We start from the raw sequence: 16659 nt of genomic DNA, 5'->3' as shown, positions 1-16659 counted from the left end.
AGAGCAATAACCAGAAAACGAGCAAACAAAGATGACACATACGAATAGGTAGACCCTGGATCAAATAATATCGAAGCATCTCTACCGCAGACAGAAATAATACCTTTGATGACGACATCTGAGGCTAAAGCATCTAGCCTAGCCAGAAGGGCATAAAATCTGGCTGGAGCGCCGGCTAGCTGGCATCCACCTAACTGAGCAGTAGTTGGCTGACCTCTCCCTGCCTGGCCTCCACCTCTAGGAAGGCCCCTATCAGTCTACCCTCCACCTCTAGGTGGCGGGGCAGTCGGTGCTAAAATCATAGGCTGTTGACCCTGCTGTACTGCCTTGCCCCGAAGCCTGGCTAGTATTTCCTCATATGACCAAGGTCTCCGCACTCGAAACAACCCTATGGTGCGGCAACCTGCTGCCTTGATGGCTGACCCTGATGGCCTGTAGACCCACTGGAAGAATCCTGAATTGCCGGTGGATGGTATGAACTCTCCGACATAGCACTAAAATAAGAATTAGAAGAACCCTGTGGACCTGAATAACCACTGGAGGAACCCTGAATAGCTGGTGGGCGGTAAGAATTCTCCGGCGTCGCACTGAAATACGGTCTCACTAGAGCACCTCGGGGAGGTGGTGGTGGTGCTGAATATAGGGGTCTGCTAGGCTAACCCCTCCTGAAGTGACCTCTACCCCTAGCTGGGGCACCTCTAAACTCTCTAAAAACCCAGGCCCTCTTGTCCTGCTGAATCTGCTCTCTACCCCTCTGGCAATATCCCTCAATCCTGCTAGCAATCTCTACCCCTAGCTGATACTCAGTACCCATCTCCACCTCTCGGGCTATGCTAGCTCGAATATCGGGGTGCAACCCCGCAACAAATCTTCGCACTCTCTCTGCATCAATGGGAAGTATCATAAGTATATGACGAAACAACTCAGAAAACCTCACCTCATAATCGATCACGGACATCTGACCCTGCTCCAGATGCTCAAATTGATACCACAACTCTTCCCTCTTAGAGGGTGGAATGTACATATCCAAGAATAACTGTATGAACTGACCCCAAGTGAGGGGAGGGGAACCTGCTGGCCTGCCAAGAACATAAGACGGCCACCATCTACGAGCGCTGCCCTCTAGCTGAAAAGTAGTAAAGTCAACCCCATGTGACTCCAATATCCTCATTTTGTGCAGTTTGTCCCTGCACCTGTCTGTGACGCTCAACCCCGAAGGCAGGAGGGTGAAGTCTGGTCCATCTATCCAACAACTTCCGCAGGTCGCCATCCACAGCTGGTCTGGGCTGGGGTGCCACTGCAGCCACTGGTTAGGCCCCATCTGCGGGTAGTGCACCCAGAGTTTGATACACTGCAGCCATGTCCAGGGGCCTGAGCAGTAGGGGTCTATGCTTCCCCTCCTGCCTATGATGTAGCTGGATCTGCTGGAAATAAACCAGCCTGAGTCATGGAATCCATGAATCGCAGCATACAGCCCATGATCTCCTAAAAACCTGGTGATATCATAAAGTCTGTCGGGGTAGGCTTGGCTGCGAGCACCTCGCACTGCTCCTCGATTATAGGATCTCCCGCAGGATCTACTGGTGGTGCTACTAGAATAGCTCTAGGATGCCCTTGTCCCCTACCTCGGGCTGGTGCCCTCCCTCGGCCTCTGCCTCTGCCTCGGCCTCTAGCAATGGGAGGAGAAGCTCCTCCCGGGTCTGGAACATCAGCCATGCGTGTCCTCTATGAGAGAATAGAAGAAGGAAATTTAGTATACCAACCACTGCACGACAGAAGAGGGAGATTTAGTATACCAAGACGTCTCCATACCGACCCGCAAGACTATTAGGTTTGCCCATGACTTGTGAGATCTACGTAAACCTAGTGCTCTGATACCATGTTGTCACGACCCATTTTTCCATAATAGGTCATGATGGTGCCCAACACCGTTGTCAGGCAAGCCAATGCAGAAGTATTAGTGAATTCTTATTTTACTTACCCAAATAGTTACAACATTTTTCTTAATTTTCAATTAAAAGCAGGCACATTCAGTAATAATTATACAATCCAAAAGAAACGTCTACTAATGTGTGTGCCAAGACCTGGTGTCACAAACCGTGGAAAACTAGTAGAATATACAAAATAATACATCTATCATACTGTCTGAAACAGAATAGACAGTCAAAAGTAAGGAATACTCCATCCAGCTGTTGATCGGCACAGGCAGGGAAACAGCTCACCGTGGAAGTCTCGGACTATGATCAGGGACGCACACCGGTCTGATAGTCAGATGAACCTGCCTCAGAAACTATACAATTAAGTACCAGAAGCATAGCATGAGTACATAGACAATATGTACCCAGTAAGTATCCCGTCTAATCTCGAAGCACGAGAGGTCGACTTGATACATACTAGGGCCAAATAATATAATACGATGTTATGCCAGGCGTGATGGTCACAAAATATAACAGTTGAAATAAGTATTTCTAAGTCATGTCATTTTAATGCCCTAGTTAATCCTTTACAATTTAAGCCATGTATCAAGCAGGTCATCAATAATAAATTCACATAAATATCATGCGCATGTTATGCCGAGGTCGACGGCCCGATCCAACATAAAAGAAATTATGCACTGCCAGAGGGTCGAATGACGCGAACCATAGATGCATCTATTTCTACCGAGGCGATCGGCCTGATCCACAAATATCAATTATCAACAGAAAAATACAAGAAGGCGCATTTATATTCAAATAAACTCATACCAGTGTTCAACACAACATATGTTCGCTTATGTTCATTTCCAATTCTCTAGCATATCCTAAATGATCACATTAGCAAGAGGACATATAACATTTGCAAATATAGCATGACACGAGTCCTAAACTACCCGGACAATTAACATGATAGTAGTTACGCACGGACTCTCGTCACCTAGTGCGTACGTATCCCCCGTATTTAGTATCAAATTATACAATCATTACTCCTATGGGGACAATTCCCTCTTACAAGGTTAGAAAGGAGACTCACCTCGCTCCAAAGTGCTCTTCCAATACTAAGAACGAGCCCGAACTCTCAATTTGAAGCCAAACGATCCAAAACTAGTTAAATGGGGTAAGGACTAGTCAATACAAGCTCATAAGACCACATTCTAACTATTAAAGCAATTCCCAACCTTAAACACAAGTTTCCTAAAATTCGACCCCGGGCCTACGTGCCCGAGTTCCGAAATTTTTCGAAGAAAGTTGTTCTTTGTAATCTAAGGATCAATAATATATAATTTTTATTTCGCTTCATACCTAATTTCGTGGAAAAATCTAAGTTTTATCAAAACTATAGGTTTTTGCTCTAACCCCATGATTTTACCTAAATCATAGTGTTTAATCTACCTAAGACACAAGTATTAAACTAAGAATAGGTGGGATAAGCTTACCTCAAGATGCTAGCTGGAGGTCTTCTCTCAAAAGCTCCCAAAATCGCCAATGGAGGAGTGAAAATGGCAAAAATACTTAGAACCCGTATTAAATGAAGCTCACTGCTTCAGCGATTTCCGCATCTGCAGTCCTGCTTCTGCGAGAAATTGGGTGCATATGCGGAACCAACCAAGTGGGCTGCGACCGCTTCTGCGGTCTTGAAGCCGCTTCTGTGGTTTTGGGCCTGGCCTACCTTGGTCGCATCTGCGATAGGCGGAAAACTGCAGGTGCGATTATGACAGAAGCAGATGCTTCAGCACTTCTCAACATTTCCAACTTCACTCAAGCCTCGTCCGATTGACGCTAGGGGCTCCCGGGCCTCGCCCAAACATGCCAACAAGTCTGAATCATGAAACGGACCTACTCGAACCTTCGGAACACCCGAAACAACGTTAAATCTAAGAATCACCCCCTAAAACCAATTGAGTCAAACTTATGAACTTCAAGTTTTTAATTTTCCTCGAACGAGCCGAAACACCCTTAAACTACTTGGATTGACACCAAATTTTGCGGGCAAGTCTTAAATGTTATATTGGACTTGTATCAGGCTCCGGAACCAACATACGAGCCCGATATCCATGTGATCAATCATTATTTAGTTTTTTTTTAAATCCTTAGAATTTCAGTTTAACAATTTCTAATAAAAAATTCATTACTCGGCCTAAGGACCTCGAAATTCGATTCCGGGCATATGCCCAGGTCCCATATTTTCCTACGGACCCTCCGGGACCATCAAACCACGAATCCGGGTCCGTTTGCTCAAAATGTTGAGCAAAGTCAAACTTAGCCTTTTAAGAAAATCTTAAGGAATCAAATGAGCATATTTCAACCCAAATTCTTCCAATTCCCGAACCAACTATTCCCGCGGGTCGTAAATTAGTTAAAGCAAGTGCGGGATGTTTTATTTAGGGGAATGAGGTTCTAAAAAGCAAAACAACCAGTCGGGTCGTTACACTTTTGGTTAGGGATTATATGGAGCTGGGTAAGGATGGACATTTTTGGGAGGTGGAGCTCGATTTTGTGTATAATATTGTAGCAGCGGGTAAGGTTGCGCATTCATCACCGCATAAGGAGGTGGTGCTGGTATAAGCAACATCTTGAAGGGGATAATAGTGTGGTGGGACCATAGGAGTCACATATGATTGGCTAAATGAACTATGGGCCCCCTCGAGCTTGAAACCTCATGGCTCCATCTTCAAACCCATTTCTGTTCATCAAAGCGTCCGAACCATTCTGAGCAGCCTGTGATGTGGCCTTAAAGGCATCATGACTCAAGATTTGCCCTGTTTCTAAACCGTTTCAACCATTTCCCCAATTTTGATAGCCTCAGCAAACGGCTTTCCCATAACGGACATCATGTTCTGGAAGTAGTTCGCCTCTTGGGTCTGTAGAAAGATAGTGACCATTTCAATTTCACCCATTGGAGGCTTTATCCTGCCAGCTTGCTCACGCCATTTGACAGCATATTCGTGGAAGCTTTCCGCGGTTTTCTTTTTCAAATTGGTCAAAGAGTTTCTGTCGGGAGCGATGTCCACATTATACTGGAACTGGCGGATAAAATCTCGGGCCATATCGTCCCACACATGCCAATAAGTAATTTCTTGATCCGTATACCACTCAGAAGCGATTCCGGTGTGGCTTTCCCCAAAATAGGCCATTAGCAACTCCTCTTTTCCACCAGCGCCTCTCAACTAGTTACATTATCGTTTCAGATGAGCGATCGGGTCTCCGTGCCCGTCTTACTTTTCAAATTTTGGCATCTTGAAGCCAGTCGGCAAGTGGATATGGGGAAACATACAGAGGTCATAGTATGAGACACTCTTTTGGCCACTCAGACCTTGCATGTTTTACAGGCTTTGTTCGAGGCTTTTCATCTTCCGAGCCATTTCCTTTTGCTCGGAATTTTTAATAACCTTTTCTTGCTCCACCAAGAGATCATATTGCAGGGGTTGAGTGAAAGAGAACGGGGTCACATATTATATTTTTGATTGAAGCTGTGGACCCTGAAAGGTTAACATTAGAGACTCAATATACGACCGTGGTAAAGTTGGTTGTGTTTTGGTGCAGACTGGTGCTGCAGAGAACAATAGTGGAGGTGCCCTGGAAATTGGCGCCTGGGGGCGAACCACAGAAGGCATGCCAGGATTATTGGAGGGCATTGGAGGGTGCCCACATGGGATGAGCGGGTTGGGCACATGGGCGTTGGTAATCTCACCTGACCTGGGGATCAATTCAAGGAACCCAAGGATTGCACTTGGCAGTTCCATACCATTAGACCAGGCGTCCCACATTTTCAATATGCGAAGAAGCAACATCTTATTCTCTTTAGCAGCTGCTGATTCTAGCTGCAAAATAGCCAATGCCGGGCTATCCTCAGGACCGATGGTTGGTAGATTGCTTGCGAAGGCCATCTGTGCCTTTAGATCTTGTGAAGGAGGGAGGCTAGACTACCAACAAAACCAACCACCAAAGTCTGGCTAATTTGTATACCTAACAACCTTGTTAGTTTTGAGACGCTTAACAGATAGGAAATCGCACGTTTGGATGCAATGCACCTAAATAGTTAAACGTTTCTATCATGTGTTTGAACGGTTGCATGTTTCATCCCGACCTTAGTTAACCCTTTCAGTATGTATCCCTTTTCTTTTATTTCTGTCTCTATTTAATCACTCTTGATTTGATTTTTTTATTTTGTTTCTGTCGCTCTTTTATTTTTTGGCACTCTCTTTTTTTCACTCTTTTTTTTTCTCAATTTTTTTTTTCAGTTTATTTTTCACTCAGTTAATTTTATGGCTATGATCGAATCCGATGAGGATTTCCAACATATCATGTCGCCGCATGAATCAGATCTTGCGTAGTTCGGGAAGATCGAAATGAAGTAAATAAACTAACTTTTTTTCGGTTGGAATTTTTGAAAGAACTTTAAAAAGAAGAAAGGAAATATTTTTTTTATTTTATTTTTGAAAGAAAGACTTTTAAAAATTCATTTGATTTTGATTTGAACTTTGGAAATTTTAAAAGTAAAAAGAAAATATTTTTGTTTGATTTTCATTTGTTTTCTCTTTTTCTAAAGAAGAAAGAAAATATTTTTGGATTTTGGATGTTGCCTCTCGACTTTCGAAAGAGGGACTTTTAAGAAAATGTTTTGGATTTCTGAGTTTTTATTTATTTACGAATAAAGAAAAGCGAAAATATTTTTGAACTTCAAATTTTTTTAAATTTTTTTATGACATTTACGAAAGAAAGACTTTTAAAAAAGGAAAAGAATTTTATTTTTTGGATTCTTTTTTTTATTTTTGGGAAAAATAATTCAAAAGAAAGGATACCTGCATTTTGGATTTTGATTTTTTTAATTTTGTTTTTTCTTTTCTTTTGATTTTTTTCGTATGAAAGACTTTAGAAAGAAGGAAACTATTTTTTTGAGTTTTTAAAAAAAACTTCTCTTTTTTTGAATTTTCTAAGGAAAGATTTCTAAAGAAGCACTAAAGGAAAATATTTTTGGATTTTTTTAAAATTGGGGCTGGAACCAATGAGATTTGCCTCGTATCTCACATCCGGTGAGAATCAGACCCACGTAGTTCAGTCAGTTTTGATGGAACAGGGAAACATGACACTTGAAAATTTGGCTCATTTTGAAATGACTTTTTTTTTAGAATTTTGGAAGAGTTTCAGGATTTTCAAATACCAACCTCACTCTTGTTTTGTTTTTTGTATTTTTTCTTTCCCTATTCTAGAAGCTGGTCAACATGCAAGCCGAATCAAACAAATGCGCAAGTAGCACGTAAGATGCATCAGAATGGTCTTTTAATTTTGGGTACACTTGTCCTAGACGGACTCAACCACTGTGTTGAGTCCCCAAAGTCAAATGCACGTGATGTAAACAAACGTTCCTACTAGGGATCCGGCATGAGGATGAGTTATTCTAAGTTTAAAAATCTGGGTGTATTGTTCTAAACCTGGTGTACCCGAGCGTACAACTCGAGTCGATGGGGGGTTACGTACCGGGAACCAAAAGGTCATCCAGCTTTGTAACTTGTCCGAACCTCTTTCTAAAATGGGGTATGACACTAACATAAAAGAAGTCACGCCAGCGTGCACTTCCTCGAATATGAGAAGAGAAGGGTTACGGAGCAGTTTATATATAGTTCAAATAATATCAAAGCGATAAAAGACGGATTTAGCACATTAGGCTCAAACATGTAATAAAAGTCAGATAATATATAAAAGCCAATTATAACAGTTATTCTAAGCTCGAATTCTTCAACCCTGAACCAGAAGTTCTGGATTTTTATCCACAACAGAGTCGCCAAAGCTGTCACACCTCCTTTTTATCCACCCGTGGGGGGATATAAGGGAGTTTTTCCAATTAAAGTGACATTAATCGAAATGAGATTATTTAATTTATTAGGGTCGCCACTTGGAATAGTTTAATTGGCGTCCAAAGTCACTGGTTTATTTTAAAATCCCAAATCGAGGAAATTTTGACTTTATTTTTAAAGTCTGCGAACCAGAAATTCTAAGGAATTCTGTTAACCCGAGAGAAGGTGTTAGGCATTTCTGGGTTCCGTGATTCGAGCACGGTCGCTTAAACTATTAATTATTGGCCTATTATCAAATTTACTACACATTTTAAACCTATTGTGCATTTTTAACTTTATAACCGCTTTTGATTATTTTATGAAATTATTCTGGAACAAATTACGATTATCGTACACTTGTTTGTTTGATACACATTGCGAATCATGTCACGGGAACCGTACCCACGATCTACAAGATGTTTAATTTATTAAAGTTATTAGAAGTTGTGGGGGTTCACATAAATGTACCCCCAGATTTGGAAATTAGTTATCACAACTACATTACGGGAACCGTATGATGGCCACGATGATTTTATCAATCGCGCCTAAAGCAAACTACGATATTCATGAGTTATTTTCCTAAACTACTTCAAGATTATTGTGAAAATCCAGAGTTATGGAAATCATTTGTGGATGAAGTGTAGATTTTTATTTCAGCCAGTTTGTATTTGAGTCCGAATCCTAATTCTTGTTGTGACTTATTAAATCTAAAAGCCCAAAATATCATTAATCTCACTTTAATATTACAAGACCCAATGGCTCTAATATACCACAGATAATGAGAATGACTAGTTCACACTTGCCAAAATATTTTTTTGGAATCCACAAACAACAGACAAAGAGTAAATAGAATAACAGAATACTATAGGTTGACGAAACAAGATAAGAAGACAAATTGGATTAAATTTTGACACAAATATTGACTAAAGGTTGGTCCAACAGCTTCATTAGACGCCGAAATCATCCCAATCCAAGAAACTTAGTTCGATTAAAAAACATTAGGAAGAATGAGCCAAAACCACATTTCAAATAACTCATAAATGAAGTTATAATAAAGATAAGGATAAGGGTGTGGACCTGTGAGATGAACTATCACTCAATTTGGTGTTCGAAAAGTTATACACTTGAAGACGATGCTCAAAGCTCAACCAATTGCTACAAAATCCAAAGACAAGGACCAACATGCGAATTTTGAACCCCGACGGCACATCAAACTTAATTAGGGATGACTGGTTTAACGACTTATGCTGGATTTCATGAAGTTGCTAAAGCAAAGAAAGGAGAAAAAGTATTTGTATCGGTGGCACCAGATGCAGTTGGGCAGCTCGTTGGCCAATTTGCTAAATTGATGGGTTACTATATTGTTGGATGTGCTGGGAGTCGGAAGATGGCAGAAGTGGGTTGCTATTAGTGGTTGTTTGCGGCTGATTTCGTTCGAAGCTAGGGTGGGGAGCTAGGTTTTGAGATTGAAGGTGTAGTATTGCTGATTAATTCATTTTGTTCGTGGCAGATCGGAGAAGGAAGGTTTTTTTGTGAAGAAAGGGGGGTCTCTCTTGTGTAGGTCCAAAAACGGCGGATTTTTGCTTAGGGATCTATGGTATTTTTTTATTTTAGAAGTTAAGTCTTATTTTATAGGGGTAGGAATGTGGGCTCAATGTTTGGGCTTGAAGGGATTTGAGTCATGAATTTGGGCTAATTAACTTTGGGGTAGGAAGACTAAATCAATTTTTTTTTTTTCATTTTTCTTTTTCTTTGATTTTAAAAATCTAATAAAATCCTAAATCAATCTAATTTGTAAAAATTGATATTGTTTATCTATTAAAACAACTAATTAACTTAAAACTAAATAAAGACACTACTTCCTAAAGACTAAAAGCTAAATATGTAATAATGACCATTTTTGTGATTTTTTCATAATAAAATTAATTTTTTCATGCAAATTGGACCTATGATGACATGAAATTAAACGTGACATTTTTCATGCAGGGCAAAAATTAGGTGCTCACAAGCGCACATACAGGCTGCATTATAGAAGGTCGCAACAGCTACAAGATTTGAAGAATTCCGACAACAAGTCGTGGTGTGAGAAAGAGACCTAAAGGGGGGAATGCCCTAGCCTTCGAATTTATACACAAAATAAATGCCTAGATGGAAAGGACAGTATTAAAATATTCATAAGAGCTATAGGTTATGAGACTAATAGGCGCATCAATCAACATTCAAGGACGAATGTTCCAAAGGAGGGAATGATGTTACATCCTATGTTTTCGTACGTGAAAGTATTTGTAAGTCAATTGATGTAAACTCAGAAATGAGATCAACTTTGAAAGTACATAAAGTAAGTTAATCATGTTACAATGGAGGTTACAAATATTTAAGATCATGAATACCAAGTACCAAGAGGGTTTGAAGGCTTCGAAGCTAAATGAATTGAAGAAAAAAAAGTTTCGCCGAAAGTCGACAAGTTGGGAATATTGTAACATGTACTTTTGGGTGAGAATAGGGTGTTTAAAATTATAAGGAGATTATGTTATGAATTATTTTAGTTGTGTGATAGACGTGTGTTATGATTTGAAGTCGAGCGAGTTGTGGAACAAAAGTTGGAAAAGGTCATCACAAGTTACATTCATAAATGTGTTTAAACTTAGGTCAAATGTAACTGCAATTTTCTCCCAATATACTTAGATTTATGGGGTGTTCCACCCATAAAATTGAAGCTCTATGAGTCTATTTTCTAACTCATTAAACCATTTATCAATACAACATAAGAGTAGAGAGAGATATGAATTTTGGCAAGACTGCATAGGCTACTAGGTGACAAGTAGGTGTGTCACCTACTTGGTTAAATGAGAGCCCAAAAAGAGGCAATTTCGGGTTAGCCAAAGAGCCCATTTAAGGGCTTATCTCCTGAAATATAAACCTCATTATATATCACAAATAACCATACCTAAACCCCTGCAAACTTCCTCCCAAAAACTACCCACAAACCCTAATGGATTTTCTCTCCCTTTCAAGTTCTAATTGGGGGTAAAACCTAGAGTTTGAAGAACCAAGATAAGGGCTGAATTATCCAACAAATAAGGTAAGTTTACTGCTCTATTTCATCCATATTTTTTTATGTAAATTCATGGTAAGTCGTTCTATACTTTTAAGAACTCACGGGACGGTGGTCGGAAGCCGTGAGTTCGAGTTATTCACTTGTAGCGGACTATTTTGTGGACTGTTTTGTGTTGCTATTGGGCTGCGTATTTTACTACTCCTTTGTGGAGTTTTGGATGAGGAAGGGTGTGGATAATCACTATATAGATGTAGGGTGGTGGGTTGATCGTTCATCGTAATATTTTCGGGTCGTTTGACACTACTATGGTGGTCGTTTTGTGTATGAAAAGATTGGAGTGTGTTGGGCTATTTTGTAGTATTTGATGGTGTAATATAAGGCTAGAAAATAATGTATATATATTGTTATTGTTGTGTTCTTATGTTGTTGGGGTAATGTTGAATTTGGAGGAAATAAGGATTATAGGGGAGATGCTGCCCGTTTTTATACAAAATAAGCTTGTCGTCCGTTGTACGATAGTTGTACCTTTCATAACTTAATGATAGTATTATTATCGTTGTTGTAGATTAAGGTGAGAAGAGGCGAGTTCAACTTGGTGATTGGATATATTGTGATAAGGTATGTTACGACTAAGTCTTTCCTTCATTTTGGCATGATCTCATAATTACATGTGTTTGATAATGAGGCATAAAGAGAAGTTCATACTCCCGAATTTATATACACTATCCTACTCTCATAAGTTACAGTATTCTCCCTTATCGGGACTTCATATTCAGTTTAGTTTTGTCTTCTGTTAACCAAGAGAGCAGAGAGTCTATATATATACAATATTACAATATTTTCACTACCATCGAGCTATAATCGATGGGCAGGCCCCTATTGGGCAACCTCTGATCAGATGGTGAGTTATATACCGAGCCTACTGTGGTCGAGCGCCTATGAGCGAGCCCAGAATGGCCGAGATACAGAGCGTAGTATGGCCAAGTGCCTACGAGCGAGCCTACTACGGCAGATCCGTTACACATACTGAGCCTTATAACGCCGGACAACTATTTTACTTACTATATTGAGACAGTTGAGCCAGTATTAGTAGGTAAGCATATCTTCAGATTATCTTTGACTCCAAGTTACTTTCAGTTATTATATTATCAGTTCAGTTTCAGCTTTCAGTTATCATGTTGCCTTACATACTCGGTACATTATTTTGTACTGACGTCCCTTTTGCCAGGGACGCTGCATTTCATGTCTGTAGGTCCTCATTGACAGTTGGACAGACCCTCCCAGCAGACAAAGTCAAACATCAGCTTAGTTGGTAAGATCCACTTCCTCGGAGTTGCCAGGTCTAGACCATGGAGTCCATTTTATATATACAGGTTTGATGGGTAGGTCGAGGCTCTGTCCTGACCATGGTACAGTTCAATTATCTCTAGAGGCTTGTAGACAAGTCCTGTATAGTTTGTATATCATTAGATGTTCATGGCGGCCTCGTCAGCCTCTACAATTATATATATGAGCTTTTGGGTATGTTTACCCCACAAATGAGAGAAACGTTATTTTCAGACGATTTAGAATATGGCCTCATCAGCCTAAGTTGAGGGTTACCCCTCTAGAGTCCACAGTTACAGAGTGATACGCTCGTACGACACGAGGTGACGACCATGCCTCTTCTAGTTTGGAGCGTGACACATACTCTCAAAGTACTCAGTATCACTGCCTCACACTCCCACTCATCACGTTTAATCACTCATCACACTTAGTCACTCAGCACTGTAAGGTACCTGATGTGGCGGTGCACAACCCGATCCCATCATGAATTAATAAGTATTGCGCTCACTGTTGGTATGTCACACTCCAGAGGGGTGGATCCTGCCCAAGCGCCAATAAAACTTATTGCTGCTTGTAGCCCGATCCCATCAAGAATCAATAATGCCTATTGCGGCATTCAGCCCGATCCTATCATGAGTCAATAGTACCCGTTACATCGTGCAACCCGATCCCATCAATAACACTCACAAACAGGCCCTCGGCCTCACTCAGTCATCAATCTCTCCAGTCTCTCTGGCTCGTAAATCGCATGCCAATCAGCCCAAACAATGATAACATGATGTGACAATAAATGATAACAGAGACTGAGATATGATATGCAAATGAATGAATATGACTGAGCATGTAATTGCAATTTAAGCAAATAAATCAACAGCAGAAATGACCTCAGTGGGTCCCAATAGAATGAGTACATGGCCTAAACATGGTTTCTAACATGGACCACAACTCAATTACTCTAAGACGTAGGAATTTCATGTTTAGAAACAAGATAGATAGCTACATAGTACTACTGAATCAACCGAGTCAATATTCACCTGATATACGCCCAGAAGCCCGTCATCTAGCATATGCGTCACCTCAACCACAAACACATAACACATATATTCATGGGTTCATACCCTTACCGCAAAGTTTAGAAGTGTTACTTATATTGAACAAGCCTAATCTAATACTGAGCAAGCCAAACAATACACTAAAAATGCTATCCCCCCCCCCCGTACCGACCTCCGAACAGCTCAAAACTAGCTATAAACTACTCAAGAACATCAAATAATACCAAAGAAAACCATCACAATCAATAAAGATTGAACTTTATTCAAAATCCCCAAAGTCAACCAAAACGTCAAACCTGGGACCGCACCTCGGAACCCAACAAAACTCTCAAAATCTGCTAACCCATTCAAGTACGAGTCCAACCATACTAGTTTCACTCAAATCCGACTCGAAAACAATGCTCAAAACTCAAAATTTTACTTTATGAAATTTTAGTCAAAAACACCCTAATTTCTCTTTTGTCATCATCAACCAAATGCCAAAAACTAGGATAGATTCATGAAATATAATCAAAACCAAGTAGAGAACACTTACCCCTACCCATATGGTGAAAATTGCCTAAAAACCTGTCTCAATTCAAGCTCCATAGCTCTAAATATGTTAAAATGGCCGAAACTCCCAAAAATAGAGTACTTATAATCACTGGACGAATTAATGAATCGCGATCGCGAGAAGAAAAACGCACTGCCCCTGAAATACTCTACGCGATCGTGGAACAAGCTTCGCGATCGTGAAGCACAAAATGCTCAGCCTCGAAAAGTCTCTACGGGAATGCAGCCCCAGGCTCAGAACGCGATGAAGAAGCCATGAAGACCTGCCCAACTTAGCTCTACACTGCGCGAATGCATACACAATTGCACAAACGCGATGCTCAATCTCTAGCAACCTATGTGAACATGGACAAATATTCGTGAACGCGAAGAAGAAATACCCATCTCTAGATATTCCCCTACGTGATCGCACCTCAAACTTCGCGATAGCGAAGAACATTTGGTGCACTAGACATCAACAGAAACCAACAATGCAAATATGAAGAAAAATGGTTCGAAATCAACCTGAATCACGATCGAGCCCCTCGCGACCCCGTCCGAACAATCCAACAAGTCCCATAACATAATACGGTCCTAATCGAAACCTCCAATCACACATAACAACATCAAAACCATGATTCGCACCTCAAATCAAACTTAATGAACTTTGAATCTTTCACCTTCCAAAACCCATGCCGAACCTTATTAAATCAACTCGAAATGAACTCAAATTTTGAACACGAGTCCCAAATGACATAAGAAGCTATCCCAATTCCCGGAACCACAATCCAAAGCCAATGGCATCAAAGTCAACTTCCAGTCAAACTCATGAACATTCCAAACCTTCAAATTTTCAACTTTGGCCAATAAGTGTCGAACCTTCTAGAAATATCCAAATGCAAATCCGGGAATATGCCCAAGTCTAAAACCACCTTCCAGGCCCAGCGGAACCATCAAAACTCCAATCCGAGGTCAAATACTCAAAAGTCAAACTTGGTCAACTCTTCCAACTTAAAGCTTCCTAGTTGAGAATCATCCTCCCAAATCAATTCCGATTAACCTGAGTGTCACTACCCTAAAACTGACCCAGTCATGATGGCCCCTATCGTGAAACTAGGCCAGCTGATACAACTCTCGAATTAACCATTTAATCAATAACAATCATTTTTAAGTCTTTAATTAATCAGATATCTCATAATGTAAGTCTAAATAAACAGTGCAGAATAAATACACAAGCCCAACATCGGGGTGTCACAAGTCACGAGCATCTACTAAGGTCTGAATACAATGAAGTGTCTAAAATATGTACTAAATACAGTCTAAGGAAGAAAAGAGGGAGAAAAGCAGTGCTGCGAACATCGAGCAACTACCTTGCTAACTCCGTTGACTCTGCCACTGAGCAATCAACACTCGCTACTGGGTCCAGAAACACCTAAATCTGCACACAAGGTGCATGGAGTAATGTGAGTACGCTAACTCAGTAAGTAATAAAAGTAAATGAAAGCTGAGTAGTAAGAAAACACGTAAAACACAACATAACGCTACATCAAAATGCAGTACATTTCCAAAACAATACAAAAATCGTTTCCTTCGTAAATCAAGCTCAGTTTCAGTAAAACCCTTTTAAAAGAACTTTCAATAGTTTCAAACGAGTGATAAAGACAGTGAGTAAAAATGATAAAAACGTAAATATCCCCCCGGGCAAAAATATGAAACAACAACAGCCCCTCGGGCTACAACATATCACTCACACTGGGTACCCGCGCTTACTGGGGGTGTACGGACTCCGGGAGGGGCCCCTTACGGCCCAAGCGCAATAACAAGCCATCTCGTCGCGTAATTAAACAAGCTCTCGGACTCATATCAAGCCACCTCGTGGCATAACAAAGCAGACCCTCGAGCTCATAATCATAAATCGATACAACACTGCTGCGACACGCAGCCCGATCCCATAATATCCTCACAACACAGGCCCTCGGCCTCACTCAGTTAGAAATCTCTCATGCCACTCGGGCAATAGTAAAGCATGATGCTCAGCCCAAAATATCGTTTAAAAATATAAAAAACGAAGTAAATATGGTTGAGTTATGAAAACAGTAGAATACAACATGACTGAGTACAAGTATGAAATCAAAACAGTGAGGAATAGTAGTAAAAATCCCCTAAGGGTCCAAAACAGTTGGCACGAGGCCCAAATATGGCATTTAGCCCAAAACATGATGATAGCAAACAGTTTTTAATCAAATACGCGGCTAAACAATCATACAGGACGGACTAAGTCACAATCCCTAACGGTGCATGACCCCACGCTCGTCATCTAGCGTGTGCGTCGCCTCAAGTAGCACAACGATGTGCAATCCGGGGTTTCATACCCTCAGGACAAATATTTACAATCATTACTTACCTTTATCTAGTCCAAACTCTAGCCGCGATGCCCTTGCCTCACGCCTCGGCCTCAACTCGGGTCGAATCTATCTAAAATCAGAATCATGATGTCAAAATATGCTAAGGGAACGAGGCCCATGCGAAAATAATCAAATTACAATACAAATCCCGAAATTGGCCAAACCTGACCCCCGGGCCCACATCTCGGAATCTGATAAAAATTACATCAATAGACTCCTTATCCTCCCTCGAGTTCATTCATACCAAAAGCATCAAAATCGGATTGCAAATGGCCCCTCAAATCACCACTCAAAACTCTCCAATTAACCAAGCCCTAACCCCCAATTTACCACTGATTTTCCCTTAAATTTCATGCTAACAAAGATAAAAGTATCATAATAACGAGCTTAGGAACCAAGGACCTTACCTCAATGAATCCCTCTGACAATCTCCCTTAAAATTGCTCCCAAAAGCTTCACCCCGAATGAAATATTGAG

General features: G+C 40.7%; 2 long non-coding RNA genes across 2 annotated transcripts in view; one reads left to right on the top strand and one right to left on the bottom strand.

Annotated features, from left to right (window-relative positions):
• Positions 1–10837, top strand: part of LOC138886898 (uncharacterized) — a 41719-nt gene extending 30882 nt beyond the window's left edge. Inside the window, exon 3 of the long non-coding RNA XR_011405855.1 lies at positions 9797–10837. This is a non-coding gene — a long non-coding RNA (uncharacterized lncRNA). The remainder of the gene's footprint in view (positions 1–9796) is intronic.
• On the bottom strand, positions 1961–9401 carry LOC104226824 (uncharacterized). Its single transcript, XR_710942.2, has 2 exons — positions 8888–9401; positions 1961–2278 (listed from the first exon to the last, which is right to left on the bottom strand). It is a non-coding gene; the product is annotated as an uncharacterized lncRNA (long non-coding RNA).
• Positions 10838–16659: the final 5822 nt, after the last annotated feature.

This window comes from Nicotiana sylvestris, chromosome 3, assembly GCF_000393655.2.
Source record: "Nicotiana sylvestris chromosome 3, ASM39365v2, whole genome shotgun sequence".
Lineage (NCBI taxonomy): Eukaryota > Viridiplantae > Streptophyta > Magnoliopsida > Solanales > Solanaceae > Nicotiana > Nicotiana sylvestris.
Note: the sequence above shows the minus strand (reverse complement) of the source record. Positions and strands in the feature narration are given on the sequence as shown.